Source organism: Nicotiana attenuata, unplaced genomic scaffold (genome assembly GCF_001879085.1).
Source record: "Nicotiana attenuata strain UT unplaced genomic scaffold, NIATTr2, whole genome shotgun sequence".
NCBI lineage: Eukaryota > Viridiplantae > Streptophyta > Magnoliopsida > Solanales > Solanaceae > Nicotiana > Nicotiana attenuata.
The window spans coordinates 11,264-30,000 of NW_017674401.1; positions in this window are offsets into that span (position 1 = coordinate 11,264).

The following is an 18,737-nucleotide window of genomic DNA, read 5'->3' on the forward strand; positions in this document are numbered from 1 at the left end:
AAGAAGGACGTGATGAGTTTCCTAGGGAGACTCAACTATATCAGCCGGTCCATAGCTCAGTCCACTGTCATTTGTGAACCCATCTTTAAAATGTTGAAGAAGGACGTTGCTACTAAATGGACAGATGATTGCCAGAAAGCATTTGACTGAATCAAGGAATAGCTATCAACGCTGCCCGTCTTGGTTCCGCCCGAACCAGGTAGACCTCTATTGCTCTACCTTGCAGTATTGGATGGAGCATTCGGTTGTGTTCTGGGACAACACGATGAAACGGGGAGAAAGGAGCAAGCCATCTACTATCTCAGTAAGAAGTTCACCCCGTACGAGATTCGGTATTCTCTATTAGAGCGCACCTGTTGTGCTCTGACTTGGGTAGCTCAGAAATTGAGGCATTATTTCTGTGCCTACACTACTTATCTCATATCAAGAATGGATCCACTGAAGTATATCTTCCAGAAGCCCATGCCCACTGGCAAGCTAGCCAAGTGGCAAATTCTACTAAGTGAATTCGACATTGTTTACGTGACTCAGAAGGCAATCAAGGGACAAGCCTTGGCGGATCACCTCGCCGAGAATCTCGTGGACGGAGAATACGAGCCTCTAAAGACATATTTTCCCGACGAAGAGGTATCTTTCATAGGAGAAGATATTGCAGAATCCTATGACGGCTGGAGAATGTTTTTCGACGGAGCCGCAAATTTCAAAGGAGTTGGCATAGGAGCAGTCTTAGTATTAGAAACCGGCCAGCATTACCCGGTATCCGCCAAACTCAGGTTCCCATGCACCAACAATATGGCCGAATACGAAGCCTATATCTTGGGGCTCAAGATGGCCATTGACATGAACATTCAGGAGTTGCTAGTGATCGGGGATTCAGATTTGCTCATACATCAGGTCCGAGAAGAATGGGCAACCAAGAACTCTAAGATGCTCCTCTACCTGCATCATGTACAGGAGTTGAGGAAAAGGTTCACAAAAACGGAATTTCAGCATGTCCCCCGAGTACAGAATGAGTTTGCCGACGCATTGGCTACCTTATCATCTATGATTCAACACCCAGATAAGAATTTCATTGATCCCATCCCGGTAAAGATTTATAATTAGCCAGCTTATTGTGCTCATGCCGAGGAAGAAGCAGATGGGAAACCATGGTTCCATGACATCAAGGAGTACTTGGCAACAGGAGAATACCCAGAACTTGCCAACGCTACTCAGAAGCGTACCTTCGGCAATTGTCTAACAACTTCTTTCACAGTGGAGGAATCCTGTACAGGAGGACTCCCGATTTGGGATTACTATGGTGTGTCGAGGCAAAGGAAGCATCCAAGTTATTAGACGAAGTGCATGCAGGAACCTGCGGTCCACATATGAATGATTTTGTCTTAGCAAAAAAGATACTTCGGGCAGGATATTTTTGGATGACTATGGAAACGGACTGCATCCAGTATGTTCGCAAATGCCATCGCTGTCAGATACATGCAGATATGATAATGGTGCCTCCAAATGAGCTTACTGGAACAAGCTCGCCATGGCCATTCGCCGTTTGGGGAATAGATGTTATCGGACCTATCGAGCCTGCCGCATCAAATGGGCACAAGTTCATTCTATTGGCAATCGATTATTTCACCAAATGGGTCAAAGCAGCATCATATAAAGCAGTAACCAAGAAAGTTGTGGCAGATTTCGTCCGCGGCCGTATTGTTTGTCGGTTCGGAATTTCGGAATCAATCATTACTGATAATGGTTCCAATCTTAACAGTGACTTGATGAAAGCAATGTGTGAAGCATTCAAGATCAAACACAAGAACTCCACAGCCTACAGGCCGCAGATGAATGGAGCTGTAGAAACAGCCAACAAGAATATCAAGAAGATACTAAGGAAGATGATAGAGAAGCATAAGCAGTGGCATGAGAAGTTATCATTTGCCTTATTGGGATATCGTATCACAGTCCGCACATCAACCGGGGCAACTCCCTATATGCTAGTTTATGGTACGGAGGCGGTCATTCCCGCCGAGGTAGAAATTCCCTCCTTGAGGATCATACAAGAAGCAGGATTAGAGGATGCAGAATGGGTAAAAGGTCGCTACGAGCAGTTAGCCCTTATAGATGGGAAAAGAATGAATGCAGTTTGCCATGGTCAATTGTATCAGTACAGAATGTCCAGAGCTTTCAACAAAAGAGTCAAGCCAAGGAAGTTTACACCGGGGCAGCTGGTGTTGAAGAAAATTTTTTCCGCATCAAGATGAAGCCAAAGGGAAATTCTCTCCCAACTGGCAAGGTCCGTATATGGTTCATCGGGTTCTAACCGGAGGAGCCCTCATACTTGCAGAAATGGACGGAGAAGTCTGGCAAAAACCAATCAATTCAGATGCAGTCAAGCGCTATTATGTGTAATCATTATGATTTATGTATGATGTAATTTGAACTACGCCTGACCTGATTCCCATTTAAGAGGGGATACGTAGGCAGCCCTATGGGTTCGGTCACAATTCAATAAAATTTCATTTCCCCCACTATTGGAAACCGGGGTAGAATTTTGAGGAGGACCCTCATAATTCCGAAGTTGATTTCAGCCATTCATCGCACACAGCCGTCGGAAGCACCAGCCCAGTAAACTGGGGCAGAATTTTGAGGAGGACCCTCAAAATTCCGGAGCAAGAGAGGTTGCAATGTCTTGAACCGCGTCGCAGTCGTCAGTTCATCTTAAAAGAAAACTATTATTTTCAATTATGTATTTACATTACATTATTTTTCTAAATAATGCATGATTATTATCTAAATTGCTGTGTTTAGCATTGCTACCCCAATGATACACAACGTCAAGCAGGACGAGCAAAGGCCACGGGAAGACGAACTAACCTTCCCCCTTTTACAAAACTCACGATTTTTCTTTGGATGCAGGCACTCAATTCGCAATGTCATTAGATATATTTATGCACTCATACTTTCTCAAGAATGCGACTTCTCAAAATCATCACCTATTTACAATTGCTATCCGTACACAACATCCCCAGCAGCCACAATGATGCAATCAGCTATCAGCTATCATCTACCAGCTAAGAGATTTCATTACTATTCGCCCTTTTAATTCCTGCATTTTGCATAAGGCTACTTTTCTGCCTTTTGAGACTAAGCATTGTCTCTATCTGCATTATCCGCATTTTGCATTAAGGCTACCTTTCTGCCTTCCGAGGTTAAGCTCTACCTCCATCCTGCATTTCTCTGCATTGCATAAGGCTACTATTCTGCCTTCCGAGACTAAGCATTGTCTCCATCTGCATTATCTGCATTTTGCATAAGGCTACCTTTCTGCCTTCCGAGACTAAGCGTTGTCTCCATATCTCTGCATTGCATAAGGCTACCTTTCTGCCTTTCGAGACTAAGCTGCCGCCTCCGAGGTTAAGCTCTACCTCCATCCTGCATTTCTCTGCATTGCATAAGGCTACTATTCTGCCTTCCGAGACTAAGCATTGTCTCCATCTGCATTATCTGCATTTTGCATAAGGCTACCTTTCTGCCTTCCGAGACTAAGCGTTGTCTCCATCTGCATTATCTGCATTTTCCGAGACTAAGCTCTGTCTCCATATCTCTGCATTGCATAAGGCTACCTTTCTGCCTTTCGAGACTAAGCTCTGTCTCCATCTTGCATCGGCTGAAATATCACCACCTTTATTTAAACCTTTACGCCTTGCATTGGCTGAAAGATCGCCACCTTCTGCATTTCATTGGCTGAAAGATCGCCACCTCCTGCATTTCATGGGCTGAAAGATCGCCAAATCGTCCAAAGGCGTCATTGTTCGGAGGCACCATTTTCATAGCCCGAGAACGCCATGCCACCCGCTTTATATTTTGCACATCATTATTCAAAGGCATCATGGTTCGGAGGCACCATTATCATAGCCCGAGAAAGTCATCCGAAGACAACATTCATGGTCCAATTTAAATTTATGCACAATATATGTTGTATAGCTCAGGACCCGCAGCCTATCAGATTTCAACCGCTTTTCTCAACATAAACATCGTGTCTGCCTTTCAAATCCCATCGGCATATTATTTTACTCTTTTTATAAAATAAAAAGGGAGAACTAGGCTATTTAACATGTAGCCTCATCTCATTACAATTATGGCCCATTCAGATTTCAATTCTAACCCCCAAATTTCCCAGCCCAATTTCAACTTAGACCCGACCCACACCCAATGGTCCAATCTGAGCCGTTGATCAAATGAGATCAACGGCCCAGATTTTATTTCCTAAATTAAATCCCAACTACCCTCCCCTGACCCCTCATTTTTCACGAGGCTCTCTCTCTCTCTCTTGGTCTCTTGCTCTCCCTTCTCTCTAGAACTTTCTGGTTCTCTCTTCTTCTCCGATGAATCCACCGCCTCTCCGGCCGCTTCCAGCCTCACCTCTCTCGACCACCAGCCGCCGTGAAACCTTGTTTTGTTGATTCCCTCTATCTTCGAGACCCCAGAAGCCCCACTATACAAGATGGTCACCAAAAGCTTTGCCTGGCTCGTCTCCGGCCATTCTCCTATAGGTTTTGGTCCGATGGTGCTATGAACACCATTATTAACGAGTTTCACAGCCAGGTTTCTTACCTCTCACTGGTTTCTTACGAAACCCTAATTTCTACCTAGACCTCTTAAATCTCTGTCTTTTTAACGATTTTTAACTTACTCTTTTGTGTTTTACACTACTCTCTACTCGATCTTTACGATTGCTCAAGTTTTTAACGTTTTGTTCTTCTTTTTAAAACTAGGGTTTCTGAACCTCTTTCGAAATCACTATATCTTCTGATTTTTTTCTAGTACTATATGCTTGTGTTTGTATTTCTGCTTGTTTGTGTGATCTTCTGGGTTATTCCCCAATTTCTATGCTTTAATTTTGTTCTAACGTTCCACTGATTCTGCGATCTCTTACTTAGGGTTCTTTGGTTTTGTGCCTATTGTGTTTAAATAGGTCTAATTGTTTTCTATTTACTAAATGTTCTGCTAATTTTATGCATCTTTTCGAATCCCTGATTTTTGTATATGATTTCTTTGGAGGTTTTCCACTGATTTGAGTCACTTCCTTGTTTGTGAGATGCTTTCCTTACTTGGTGTTGATTCCCTGTGATTTTCAATCTCGTCCGTGGCTTCCTGAACCAATTTTTTCAAAAATCAGTCTGTAATCCGTCTATTTATGTGCACAATATACTTTTATTTTTACTTTCCTTGTAATTATTTTGTACTTAGTCCCAATCACATGCATCATGCTATTCCTGTAAGAAAATATCAGTCTTGCAAAAAATCTTCCTTACTTGATACAATTTGTACCGTTTGAGCTATGACTCCCTAATTAAGGAAAATCCGAGTCTTTAATTGATTCTAATAGGTACTCTTTCCATAATTGTAATCAGTCTATACGTATTACCTTATTTTCAACTTATTTTCAAAACTATAAATGCCCTACCCTCTCTTTAGCAGACACGAACAAAAAATTCATTGTTCCGAACTCTCTCTTACACACATAAGCATACTCAGTGTTCTCTCTTGTTTTCTACACATCCTCTCTCACTTTCCCTGTTGACTACTGATTACTCAGTCGGCTGAAAGCCAAGACTGAGTGATTTTGGGGCTGCTCTACTATTCTACTGCTCAATACATTGCTACTTGCTTGGTCTGCATACTACTGCTCATTTTCCTGCACACTACTGCTCTATATTATCTCATCCTCGATTGGTATGCCCTCTATTTGATCTACAGCTTCCAAAACAATATGTTTTTATACATACTGCACTTTATTTTGTTTCTTCTATGCTTTTGCTTATGGTTTTGCTATTCTTATTGCAACTAACATGCCCCTGTGTTAGTTCATTAATGTGACTATCCTTCTCTTAATTCAGCATGCCTACTTATTTGCTTAATGCATGTTCTCCCCTACCCCCTAGCCCCAGTACATTGTCAGCATGTAATCCTGAGCCCTTTTGGTTGAAACCTGGTGTGACTGTCTAAGTGTCCTGAAATGCTGTCTGTGTTCCTACATGTGAACTATTTGTCCCCATTCCCCTTTTTCCCTGTTTGTGTTTACTTCCCTGAACTATATGTGGTATTTTGGTTCTGAGGTTGTCAGAATTGTCACATTGTTTTCTTTCAAAACTGGTTCTATATGGATCATTTTTAAACTGTTTTTCAACTCAATTTCTTTTAAAAATTCTATCACACACTCTCACTACTCCTAGAGTTTAGGTTCTATCCCCTTCGTGTAAGCATTGCCTTGGGTACCTTTGAGTACCCATTGAACTTTGATGCACAAGGCTGGTAATTCCACACTGCACTTGTTCAACATTTTGGTAGTGTTTGGGTGCTGGTATTGGCCGAGGACCCCAATGGGCCCTTAGGGAGCTTTGCCGCACCCAAACCATAGCCAAGGCTGTGAAACTCGAAAGAAGTGAGGTTGGAAGATTGGGCCTAGTTGAAGGCTCCCTATAGAAACTTCTTATTCTATTTTTCATTATGTAATTCAGCTATCACGGTTTGTAATAACTTGTAAACAACTAATTGGGGCTACAGTGAAATTGGGTGGGATTATGCATGTTTAGTTTAATTAACGGGTAGAGAACATGTATATAGGGCTTTATTACCTATTTGTGCATTAGAAACCATGTGTAGGATATGCATCTTACATCTAGATATCCTGTTTTAGGCTCTTTACTTTCAGATTGTCATACTCACTTTGTAATCAGTTAGTAATCGGCAAACAACTGTCATAAAATTACTACTGCATTTAGAGACCCTGCTTTAGGAGCTTTATGTGCATTAGATATCATGTTACTTAGGATTTTATTTCATCTGAGTTGCAATTGTTGAACGCCTCGCCAGTTTGTTTAATTTAATAACACAAGTCTGGGCTAAAACTGCGTCTTCTCTTTAAAACTGGAACTAATATGCATGTTCAACTTTTCAAATAGGCAATACATACGACGCCTAGGCAAGCCTTAGGCTAATAATAATAAAAAAAACTGATTGATCTTGTTTTACAAGTTTCAGACTACTCAGCCTTTTTAAACTTTCCCAAGTCTGTTTTTTATCTGTCTCTCTGAAGTTCCCTTTTTACTGAAAATCTCTCTACCTGGAAACCAGTTCCGTATTTATATACTCTTACTAATTTTTCGATTCTTGCTCTATTAAGCTTTCAAACTACTGGGTTATCTCTCTGCCCAGTAACACGTTATTTTGATACTGGTCTAATTAAACTACTGTATTTTCCAATCTCTGCTTTCTTCAAAATGATATTTTAACAGTTCCATTACCTTTACTTATTCAACTGTTTTTTAGATGTATTACTGAAAAATCAAACCCTTCGGGCCTTTCATTTTTTATTAAACCTTCTGCTTTTACTGAAACTTATCTTTTTCCGGCACCCCTGCTTTTAAACTCTTATCTTCTTTTTTAAGACCTTAAGTGTGTTTGAGACGTGCTAATTACATGTTTACTTGTGGAGGGATTTGTGAGCCTCTTATTTGCTTTTGTATGTTCCCTTTATGTGTAGTCTTACTTGTTATGAATGTCGCCTAGCATTTTGTCCTTTAAACCTAGGTGTTCAGCCTAGTCCATACCTTGTAGGAATAGTGGTCCTAAATACCCTCTAGGACTTATAGGATGGGACGGGTAATAGCACGCAATAAGCATTTGTGACCAATCATGCATTTAAATAACCTTTATGGGGTGGGAAGGGTAGAATATGGAGATGATGACCGATGCGCTAATATCACGTGCGACCCCTCTTCTGAGGAGTGATTGCTGGATATTGCATTGACGTGATCCATATCAATCATAAACCTAGGACCCCTCTTCCTTTATTTGCTTTTCATCCTTTCTTGTAAAACTCTTTAAATCTTTCTTTTCATAAAATTCTGCCCTCTCTACTTATCTTCACAAGTTTTCAACTTATTGCAATATGATATGCAAATCCTTATTTGAGCCTTACTTGTAAAGTCACAATTGTAACATGGCCAGGACCACACTAGTGGATCTTGAGGGATGCCTAACACCTTCCCCTCGAGATAATTTCTAGACCTTACCCTAATCTCTGGTTTCTTCAATTCAAACCCTTCTAAAAGTGTCCTAATGCACTATAATCATTAGGTGGCGACTCTCCAATTCTAAAACCCAATTCTAGCAAGGGAATAGAGTTGTCCTCCCAAATGTCGTAAACCCGGTTTTGCCTTAGAAAAAGGGGGTGTCAACACGGAGCAGATATCCTCACCTATTCAAGGCTCTGGTATGTTTCTTGACTCCTTCGAGGATGAATGTTTGTTTAAGAGGGGGAGGATATGACGACCCGGCCGGTCGTTTCATGAGTTACCCCTCCGTTTTCCCCATTTCTGCTTCTTATTGTCTTTTTCAGATCTATTACATGTTATCGGGTTGGTTGGCTCGGGTTCGGAGAGGTTTTGATAAGGTTTGAGACACTTAGTCTCTTTTGAGAAAGCTTAAGTTGGAAAAGTCAATCGGATGTTGACTTATGTGAAATAGGGCTCGGATGTAAATTCCGATGATTTGAATAGCTTCGGAAGGTGATTTGGGACATAGGAGTGTGATCGGAACGTATTTTGGAGGTTCGTAGTAGATTTAGGCTTGAATTGGCGAAATTGGAATTTTGGCATTTTCCGGTTGATAGGTGAGATTTTGGTATAGGGGTTGGAATGGGATTCCGGGAGTTGCAGTAGGTCCGTTGTGTCATTTGGGATGTGTGTGCAAAGTTTCAGGTCATTCGGATGTGGTTTGGTAGACTTTTTGATCAAAAGCGGAATTCGGAAGTTTTAGAGTTCATAGGCTTGAATCCGATGTGTTTTGGTTGTTTCGATGTTGCTTGAGGTGTTTCGAAGATTGGTATAAGTTCGGATGGTAGTATATGGTTGGTTTGTGCTTTTGGTTGAGGTCCCGAGGGCCTCGGGGTGATTTTGGATGGTTGCCGGAAAGTTTGGAACTTGGAAATGGCAGCTGAAGCTAAGTCTGCTGTCATAACCGCACCTGCAGCTAGGGGAGCACAGGTGCGGGCTCGCAGAAGCGCTCATTGGGTCGCAGATACAGAAGGAGGGCCATACAGTTGGAATTGCAGAAGCGGCTAAGGAAGCGCACCTGCGGTAGCGCAGGTGAGAGGAAACGATCGCAGATACGGAACTTGGACGTTAAGTGAAAACCGCAGATGCGGTGTCTTGGGCCGTAGAAGCGGTAGCGCAGAAGCGTATTTTGGGCCGCAGGTGCGAAAAACATGGGCTAGAAGGTATAAAAGACTTCCTTTGTGATTTTTAAGTTATTCTTCACCATTTGCATGCGGGTTTGAGCTTTGGGGAGCTATTTGAAGAGGGATTTCAAGGGGATTGCATAGGGGTAAGGTTTTTGGACCCTAAATTCATTTCTATGGTGTTATTTCACTGATTTGGCTTGAAAATTAATGGAAATTAAGAGTTAAAAATTGGGAAACTAGGGCTTGAGATTGGAGACCTTTGAGCAAGGGTTTCAGGGGTCATTTGTGGTCGGATTTTAATACTTTTGATATGTATGAACTCGTGGGGAGATAAGGGGTCTATTGATGTAAATTTTATCGAATTCTGAGGCGTGGGCCCAGGGGTCGGGTTGGACCAATTTCGGGATTTTTAGTATAATTTGATTATTTTCGCATGGGCTTCGTTCCCTAAGCTTATTCTAATGTTATGATTTCGATTTTGGGTAGATTCGATGCGAGTTGAGGCCGAGGCGAGAGGCAAAGGCGTCGCGGAGTAGTATTTTCATCCGGTTTGAGGTAAGTAACCATTGTAAATCTGGAATTGAGGGTATAAAGCCCCGGTATTTCGTATTGGTTTGATGAATGAGGTGACGCACATGCTAGGTGACGAGCATGTGGGCGTGCACCGGTAGGGATTGTGCCTTGGTCCGTCCCATAGCGACTATTAAGCTGCGTACTTGATTTGAAATCTTATGATATCACATAATTTAGAGATTGATAGTATATTATAGGCTGTATGCCATGTTTGGGGCCTTGTGCCGACCTGTTGAGACCCTTAGGGGCATTTTTACTGTTTTCCTCACTCTATTTGTTTGAAAGCATATCCCCAGTCATGTTTTACCTGTTTATTATTTAAACCTGGTTTTTATCACTCTGTTTCTTAAAATATGAAGACTGTTTGGGCTGAGTTCCCTTGATTTCCGATATTATGCCTAAGTGACTATGAGGTTATTGACCGAGAGAGGTTGAGGACCTAACTGCGAGGATTCTATATATATATATATATATATATATTATGGATCGGGCTGCGCGCCGCAGCAATATTATATGTATATATTATGGATCGGGTTGCACGCCGCAGTGATACTTATATGGATCGGGTTGCACGCCAAAGAGATACATATATTGGATCGGGCTGCGCACCGCAACGATATGATGCTTGGGCTGTAGGAGCCCCTCCGGAGTCTGTACACCCCCAGTGAGCGTAGTCGACGATAAACTATGAATCGGGCTACACGTCACAACGATTATTATGATTATTACAATTATGAGATATTATTGAGCCTGAGTGCTGAGTGTGAGTACTGTGTGACGAGAGTCGAGTCACGAGTGACCGAGAGGCTTGCCCGAGAGGCCATATTTATGAGTGATACCTTGCCCAAGGGGCCCATTTATGACATTTTTGCTGATTTCACCCTTCCTTTTATAATGATCCTCTGTTGAAAAATGCTAAGTAAATGATTTCAAGTATTTCAATTTAAACTGAAGTTTTATGAAGTAATTGGATTTTAAGCTGTTGAGTTTGACTTGATATTCTGTTGTATACTCTTATATATGATTTTTAACTGCTCGTCACTGCACTCGGACCTTATTTACTTTAGTTACTTACTGAGTTGGCGTACTCACGTTACTCCCTGCACCTTGTGTGCACATTCAGGTGCCCGAGCTGCAGAGTGAGGGTTCTCAGCATTTTCGGAGCTTATCGGAGACTGCCAGGTAGCTGCACGGCGTCCGCAGGCCTATTTTTCTCCTTCCTATCCTTGTTTCTCCGCATTTTTAGACTTATCATGTATTAGACAATCGGACTGGTTGTATTTAGAGGCTCTAGACTTGTGACACCAGATGGTTGGGCTGTGTTTGGTTTGTTGATATATTTTCTTTCCGTACATTTCACTGAATTAAATATTTCTCTTGCAAATTTGAAGCTTAATCAGTATTAGCAAAATGGATTATTAAAAGAAATTTACTGTGGTTAATTGTTTGGGTTGGCTTGCCTAGTATTATGATAGGTGCCATCACGATGAGGGTATTTGGGGTCGTGACAGTATCCACAAGGATTGGATTTAAACAGCATTTTCATAGTTTCTAGTTTAATTGCTATCCAAGATGATCAACAGTTGAGATTTAAGTGATTAAAAGTACAATTAACAAAGGATCTAGAGCTATTGACTAGTGACAATCGAAGCAAGGAATAAACAACGAAAGATATCAATGGGAGAAGATAGGGTTGATAGGATAAGTGCAAGACAAGTGTTTGGGATCTAACTCTAGATAATTCACTTCTAATGTTCAAGCGAGTCTCTCGAATTAACTCAATTATTAGTTCAAACGTTTAGTAGAAACTCCTCTCTCGATTAGGTCTCAACCTCACAAGATGAACTAAGTTAAGCTCGTTGAAGATATGCAAGAATTCATAGTGGATTGGTCTTTAGGATAACCTCTCTCGATTATCCTCCTAACGAGGTTTAATCAACAATTCAACTAGCTCTTGAGATTACAAAGAAGAACTAATGAATTCAACCAACAAAATAGAATGCAAAAATATTACAAGTTATGCCTCTCTCGATTACATGAACAAGTGAATATAGATGCAACCATTAAAAAATACATAAAACTAGAGTTATAATCCACAAAAAATATCAATACACCAAATCCACCAAACCCAAAAGAGAACTACTCCATAGATATGGAGCAATTCATCACAAATATGTTCAAGTTAAAGGAAAACATGAAATGATCCAAAGTCTTGTCTTGAGTGAGGACTGAATAATGAAATCCTTGTGCATTTGCGTATCCACCTCCTCCTTAGCTTCCTTAGGTCTAAGGTATGTCAAAAGTCCATAAAATAAGATTCTACATGTATTTACACTAAGTAGGGTCGAGCCCAGATGAAACTACCTTCTCCTAGCCGAAATAGGATTGTTACTCTGTAAAAAATGCACAGGCGTACCGCATGGGGCGGTGCGCCATGCGGGGAACTTCAAAGAGAATTCAAATTGACTAGCAGCAGAATTTTGCCACCATGGCACGCCACACGCTTCCCCACGCACCGCGACTGTGGTGATTTCTCAGAGCTTGGCTTTTTCTCGACTTTTTGCTATCCAGATGTGGTTCTCGACCCCCAAACGCGATCTCGACTTAATCCTTTGGTATTTTACTCAGACTTCAAAGATCAAAATCACTCGAATTAGCTTCGTATCATCTACATCACTCGGAATTACTCCTACAAGGCATATAACACGCAATTAGTGCAAAACACTAGCGATTAGAGCTCAAAATCAATTAAAGTGCAGTAAATTAGAGTGCAATAAGCGACTAAAACACGGGATTATAGCCTACCATCACATATTAGTACAGGTAGTAGCCCAGTACAGCCCGAGGTTAGTGTTGCAGTTTTTTAGGAGGAGCATCCCAGGCTCGAGAGGTACAAGAAGTACCACCCTCCTACTTTCAGTGGCTTGGCGCCAGAGGATGCCCAGGGTTTTCTCGAGGATTGTCACCGCGTCCTCCGTACTATGGGCATTGTGGAGTCTAGTTGGGTTGCTTTCACTGTGTTCCAACTTAGGGGACCAACCTATCAGTAGTGGCGAGCATATGAGTTGGTTAGTCTGGCCGAGGCAGCTTCATTCACTTGGACTCAGTTCTTGGATATTTTCTTGAGGGAGTATATTCCCCAGAGTCTCAGAGATGCATGGCGTGCAGAGTTTGAGTAGTTGCTCCAGGGTTCTATGAACGTGTCGGATTATGCGGTTCGGTTTAGTGATTTGGCTAGGGATGCACCAGCCTTGGTTGCTACTGTTCGAGAGCGGGTCCGTTGATTTATTGAGGGGCTCAACCCCAAAATCAGATTTAGTATGGCCCGAGAGTTGGACATGGACATTGCATACCGGTAGGTAGTGGGGAACGCTAGGTGATTGCAGGGTATGCTGACTAGAGAGAGAGAGAGGAGAGAGAGGCCAAGAGGTCTCGAGAGTCAAGTACATATAGTGGTACTTGTTCCCCAACTGCAACTCGTCAGGGTAGGGGCTTTGTGAGTTGCTTTGTTCATTCAGCACTTCTAGCCGCAAGTGGTATTCCAGCCACTCGTAGGCCCCAGGCTCCCTATTATGCACCGCCATTGTCTAGCGCACCTCCTACACTGGGTGCTTTCAGCGTTTAGTCCAGCCGATCAGGCCCGAGCCAACCACAGCATCCACGTCCTCCGAGAGCTTGTTTTGAGTGTGGTGACACTTATCATATGGTGAGGGATCGTCCCAGACTTAGGAGGGGTGCACCTCCATAGACTACTCAGGCTCCACGTGCTCCACCGGGTTCTTAGGCTATCGTTACAACACCAGCTACCGTTCCACCTACTCAGCCAGCTCGAGGTGGAGGTCGGGCAGGTAGAGGTCGCCCTAGAGGGGGAGGCCAGGCTAGATATTATTCTCTTCCTGCTTGGATGGAGGAAGTGGCATCCGACTCTGTCATCACAGGTATCGTTCCGGTCTACCATAGAGATGCATCAATCTTATTTGATCCATGCTCCACTTATTCATATATGTCATCTTATTTTACTCCGTATTTGGGTGTATCCCGTGATTCCCTATTTTCTCTTGTCTACGTGTCTACACTTGTGGGACATTCTATTATTGTTAACCGTGTGTATCGGTCGTGCTTGGTTGTTCTTAGTGGTTTTGAGACCAGAGCCGATTTATTATTGCTCAGTATGGAAGACTTTGATATTATTTTGGGAATGGACTGGTTGTCACCTCACTATGCTATTCTTGATTGTCACTCCAAGACCGTGACGCTGGCTATACCAGGATTATTACTGTTAGAGTGGGGAGGTACCTAAAATTATACTCCTAGTAGAGTTATTTCATTTCTAAAGGCTCAGCGAATGGTTGAGAAGGGATGTGATGCATATATAGCTTATGTGAGAGATGTTAGTGTTGATACTCCTACCGTGGAGTCAGTTCCGGTAGTGAGGGATTATCCAGATGTATTTTCAGTGGATCTTTCGGGCATGCTGCCCAATAGGAATATCGACTTTAGTATTGATTTGCCACAGGGCACTCGACCCATCTCTGTTCCTCCATATTGTATGGCTCTACCTGAGTTGAAGGAGTTAGAGGAGAAGTTGCAGGAGTTACTTGATAAGGGCTTCATTCGGCCCACTGTGCCGCCTTGGGGTGCTCTAATATTGTTTGTGAAGAAGAAGGATGGTTCTATGCGCATATGTATTGATTATCGCCAGTTGAACAAGGTTACAGTGAAGAACATGTATCCATTGCCACGTGTTGATGAACTATTTGATCAGTTACAGGGTTCCATAGTGTTTTCCTAGATTGACTTGCATTTGGGCAATCATCAGTTGAAGATTCGGGAGCCATATATCCCCATGACTGCCTTCAAGACTTGGTATGGTCATTACGAGTTCCTAGTGATGTCATTTGGGCTGACCAACGCCTCAACAACATTCATGCACTTAATGCATAGTGTATTCCAGCCCTATCTTCACTCATTTGTCATTGTGTTTAATGACGACATTCTGGTGTACTCCGGAGTTGGGAGGATCATGAGCAACACCTGAGGACTGTGCTCCAGACCTTGAGAGAAAAGAAGTTATATGCGAAAATTTTCAAAGTGTGATTTCTTGCTAGATTCAGTGGCATTTTTTTGTCACGTAGTGTCGAGTAAGGGGACCAAGGTGGATCTGAAGAAGGTTGAAGCAGTGGGGAGTTGGCCCAGACAGTCCTCATCTACGGAGATCCGGAGTTTTCTTGGTTTGGCGGGGTATTACCGTCGATTTGAAGTGGGTTTCTCATCTATTGCAACACCTATGACCCGGCTAACCCAGAAGGGTGCTCCGTTCAGGTGGACTGAGGAGTGTAAGGAGAGCTTTCAAAAGCTCAAGACTTCTTTGGCTACAGCCCTAGTATTGGTATTGCCTACAGGTTCGGGGTCTTATACTGTATATTAAGATGCATCGCGTATTGGTCTTGGTGCGGTGTTGATGCAGGAAGGTAGGGTGATTTCCTACACATCTAGACAACTGAAGGTGCATAAGAAGAACTATCCTATCCATGACCCTGAGTTAGCAGCTATTTTTCATGCCTTGAAGATTTGGTGGCACTGTTTGTACGGTGTCCCTTGTGAGATCTACACTAATCACCAGAGTCTGCAGCATCTGTCTAAACCGAAGAGTCTTAACTTGAATTAGCGGATATGGTTATAGTGGCTTAAAGGATATCACCATTCTATGCCATCCCAGGAAGGCCAATGTAGCGGTCGATGCCCTGAGTCGTAGGGCGGAGACTTTGGGGAGCCTAGCATATCTACCAGTAGTAGATATGCCATTGACATTGGATGTTCAGGCCTTGGCCAACTACTTTGTTAGACTGGATGTTTCTGAGTCGAGTCGGGTTTTGGCTTGTATGGTTTCTCAATATTCTCTTTATCATCGTATCAGGGAGTGTCAGTATGATGACCCCCACCTGCTTGTCCTTAAGGACACGGTTCAACGCGGTGATGCCAAGGAGGTCACTATTGGAGATGACGGTGCATTGAGGATGCAGGGTAGGCTATGTGTGCCTTATGTAGATGGGTTGCGTGAGTTGATTCTTCAGGAGGCTCACAATTTGTGGTACTCTATTCATTTAGGTGCCGCAAAGATGTATTAGGACTTGAGACAGCATTATTGGTGGAGGAGAATGAAGAAGGACATAGTGGAGTACGTAGCTCGGTGCCTAAACTGTCAGCAGGTGAAGTATGAGCATCAGCGGCCAGGTGGATTGCATTAGAAGCTAGAGATTCCAGAGTGCAAATGGGAGAGGATCACTATGTAATTTGTTGTTAGGCTCCCTCAGACTCAGAGGAAGTTCGATGCAGTTTGGATAATTGTAGATAGGTTGACCAAGTTAGCTCATATCATTCTAGTGGTGGCTACTTATTCTTTTGAGCAACTGACTCGAGTTTATATCTGTGAGATTGTAAGGCTTCATGGAGTGCAGGTATCCATCATCTCTGACCGAGGTACGCAGTTTACATCGCGATTCTGGAGGGCCGTACAACATGAGTTAGGTACTCGGGTTGAGTTGAGCATAACATTTCACCGTAGATGGACGAACAGTCCGAGTGCACTATTCAGATATTGGAGGATATGCTCTGTGCATGTGTGATGGAGCTTTGGGGTTCTTGGGATCAGTTCTTTCCACTTGCGGAGCTTGCCTACAACAACAACAACTACCAGCCACGCATTCAGATGGCCCCGTATGAGGCTTTGTATGGTAGGAGGTGTCGGTCTCCAGTAGTAACGACCCGGCCGGTCGTTTTTGGAATTTACGCCCTGATCCCCCATTAACTACTTCCCCTAAGTTCATTTCTGCTAGTTTGGTTTGCCGGGACGTTCGGTGTTGAGTTTTGGAAAGTTTTGGGACACTTAGTCCCTAAATGAGAGCTTAAGTGTTGAAAAATGGTCCGTAATCGGAACAGTGTGAAGACGACCTCGGAATGGAAATCCGATGGTTCCGTTAGCTCCGTTAGGTGATTTTGGGGTTGGGAGCGCATTAGGAATGTATTTTGGAACCTCGTAGCTCATTTAGGCTTGAAATGCCGAAGTTTGAGTTTTTGAAGTTTCCAGTCCGATAGTGAATTTTTGATCCGAGGGTCGGAATGGAATTCCGGAAGTTTCTGCAGCACTGTAATGTCATTTGGGACGTGCGTGCAAAATTTCAGGTCAATCGGACGAGGTTTGGTTAGGTTTTTTATCGAAAGCGTGTTTTGTTGGAATTTGAAGTTAGGCTTGAATCTTTGATTAATTCGTGTTTCCGGCGTTGTTTAGGGTGGTTTAAGGATTGGTACAAGTTTTAATGATGTTATGGGATATGTCCGTAGGTTTGGTTGAGGTCCCGGGGGCCTCGGGTGTGTTTCGGATGCTCAACGGGGCATTTTTGTGTTGTTCAAAGTTGTAGATTTTGCTTCAGCTGTTGCAGACCATTTTCCTTCTTTGCGATCGCATCATTTCTTCCGCGATCGCATAGTGTAAATTTCGAGGGTGATATTTTTGTTCTACGCGATCGCATCATATGGTTCGCGATCGCAGAAGCCAGCTTCCCCCTTCTTCGCGTTCGCAAATCACTCACGCGTTCGCATAGTAGAACTTAGGAGCTGGTGCCTCATTGCTATTTCCTCTTCGCGATCGCGTGGCCCAGTTCGCGATCGCATAGATCTGTTTCCTTCTCCTCTGCGATCGCATGGCTTGGGATGTGACCGCATAGACCATTTTCAGGAGCCTTTTAACTTTACTCTTCGCGATCGCAGCCCAATTCCTGCGATCGCATTGAACAAATACCTGGGCAGTTATAAACAATTCAAAACCGAGGGTTAGCCATTTTTATCAAAACTCAAGGTTTGGAGCTCGGATTTGGGAGCAATTTCAAGGGTGTTTCAAGGCCAATCACCGGGTAATGATTCTCTACTCTCCTATGACTAAAACCCATTAATCTAATCGCAAATTCACCCTTTAATTTCGTGTTTTGAATGGGAAGTGGGTAAACTTCTTAGACCTAACTATGGGGTTTTGTGGGGACATTTGACCTCCGATTTGGGAGATTTTTATATGGTTAGACTCGTGAGAGTGCGAGGGTTCTGAAAACGTAAAAATTATTCGATTCCGAGACGATGGCTGGAGGGGCATTTTGGTCATTTAACCTATTTTCGCGCCCTAGCTCTAAATTTAATAGTGGAATCAGTTGTTTGCAATATTATTTACGATATGTAATTGAATTGAATAGATTTGGGCCATTTGGAGTCGGATACTCGTGGCAAAGGCGTGGTTTCTATTGATATTGAGCCGGTTCGAGGTAAGTGGCTTGTCTAACCTTGTGTGGGGGACCTTTCCCCTTAGGATTAGTTATTTGTTGATTTGAGTGCCTTGTACGCGAGGTGACGGGCGTGTACTTGAGCTAATTGTTGGAAACCTGGTTTTTCTTAAGATATTGAGATTTAGTTCCTTTCATTTTGCTTTATTATACTTGCAATTATAACCTGTGCTAGATTAGGAAAGCATGATTAGTTGATTTAACTTGCCTAATTGCTTAAGTTGCCTTAACTGTACTACGTGAAGCATGCTAGGCCAGTACTACCTGTTTCTTGTCTTTCGTACTTCGTTTCCGTGTACCTTCTGGTTGTGACTGCGCACTTACATTGGGACTACGGATGTGGGATTCCGGTAGCTCCCCCCTTGTTTGTTTACTTTGGGACTACGGGTTCCATTCCCGGTAGATCCCCCCCTGCACTTTTACTTTGGGACTGCGGGTTAGATTCCCGATAGATCCCCCTGCACATTGATAGTTGGACTACGGGACGGCATCCCGGGAGATCCTTCGGATATACACTTATGATGGACTACGGGACGGTATCCCGGGAGATCCACTGGACCCTTGAGAAAAGGACTACAGGACGGTATCCTGGGAGATCCTCA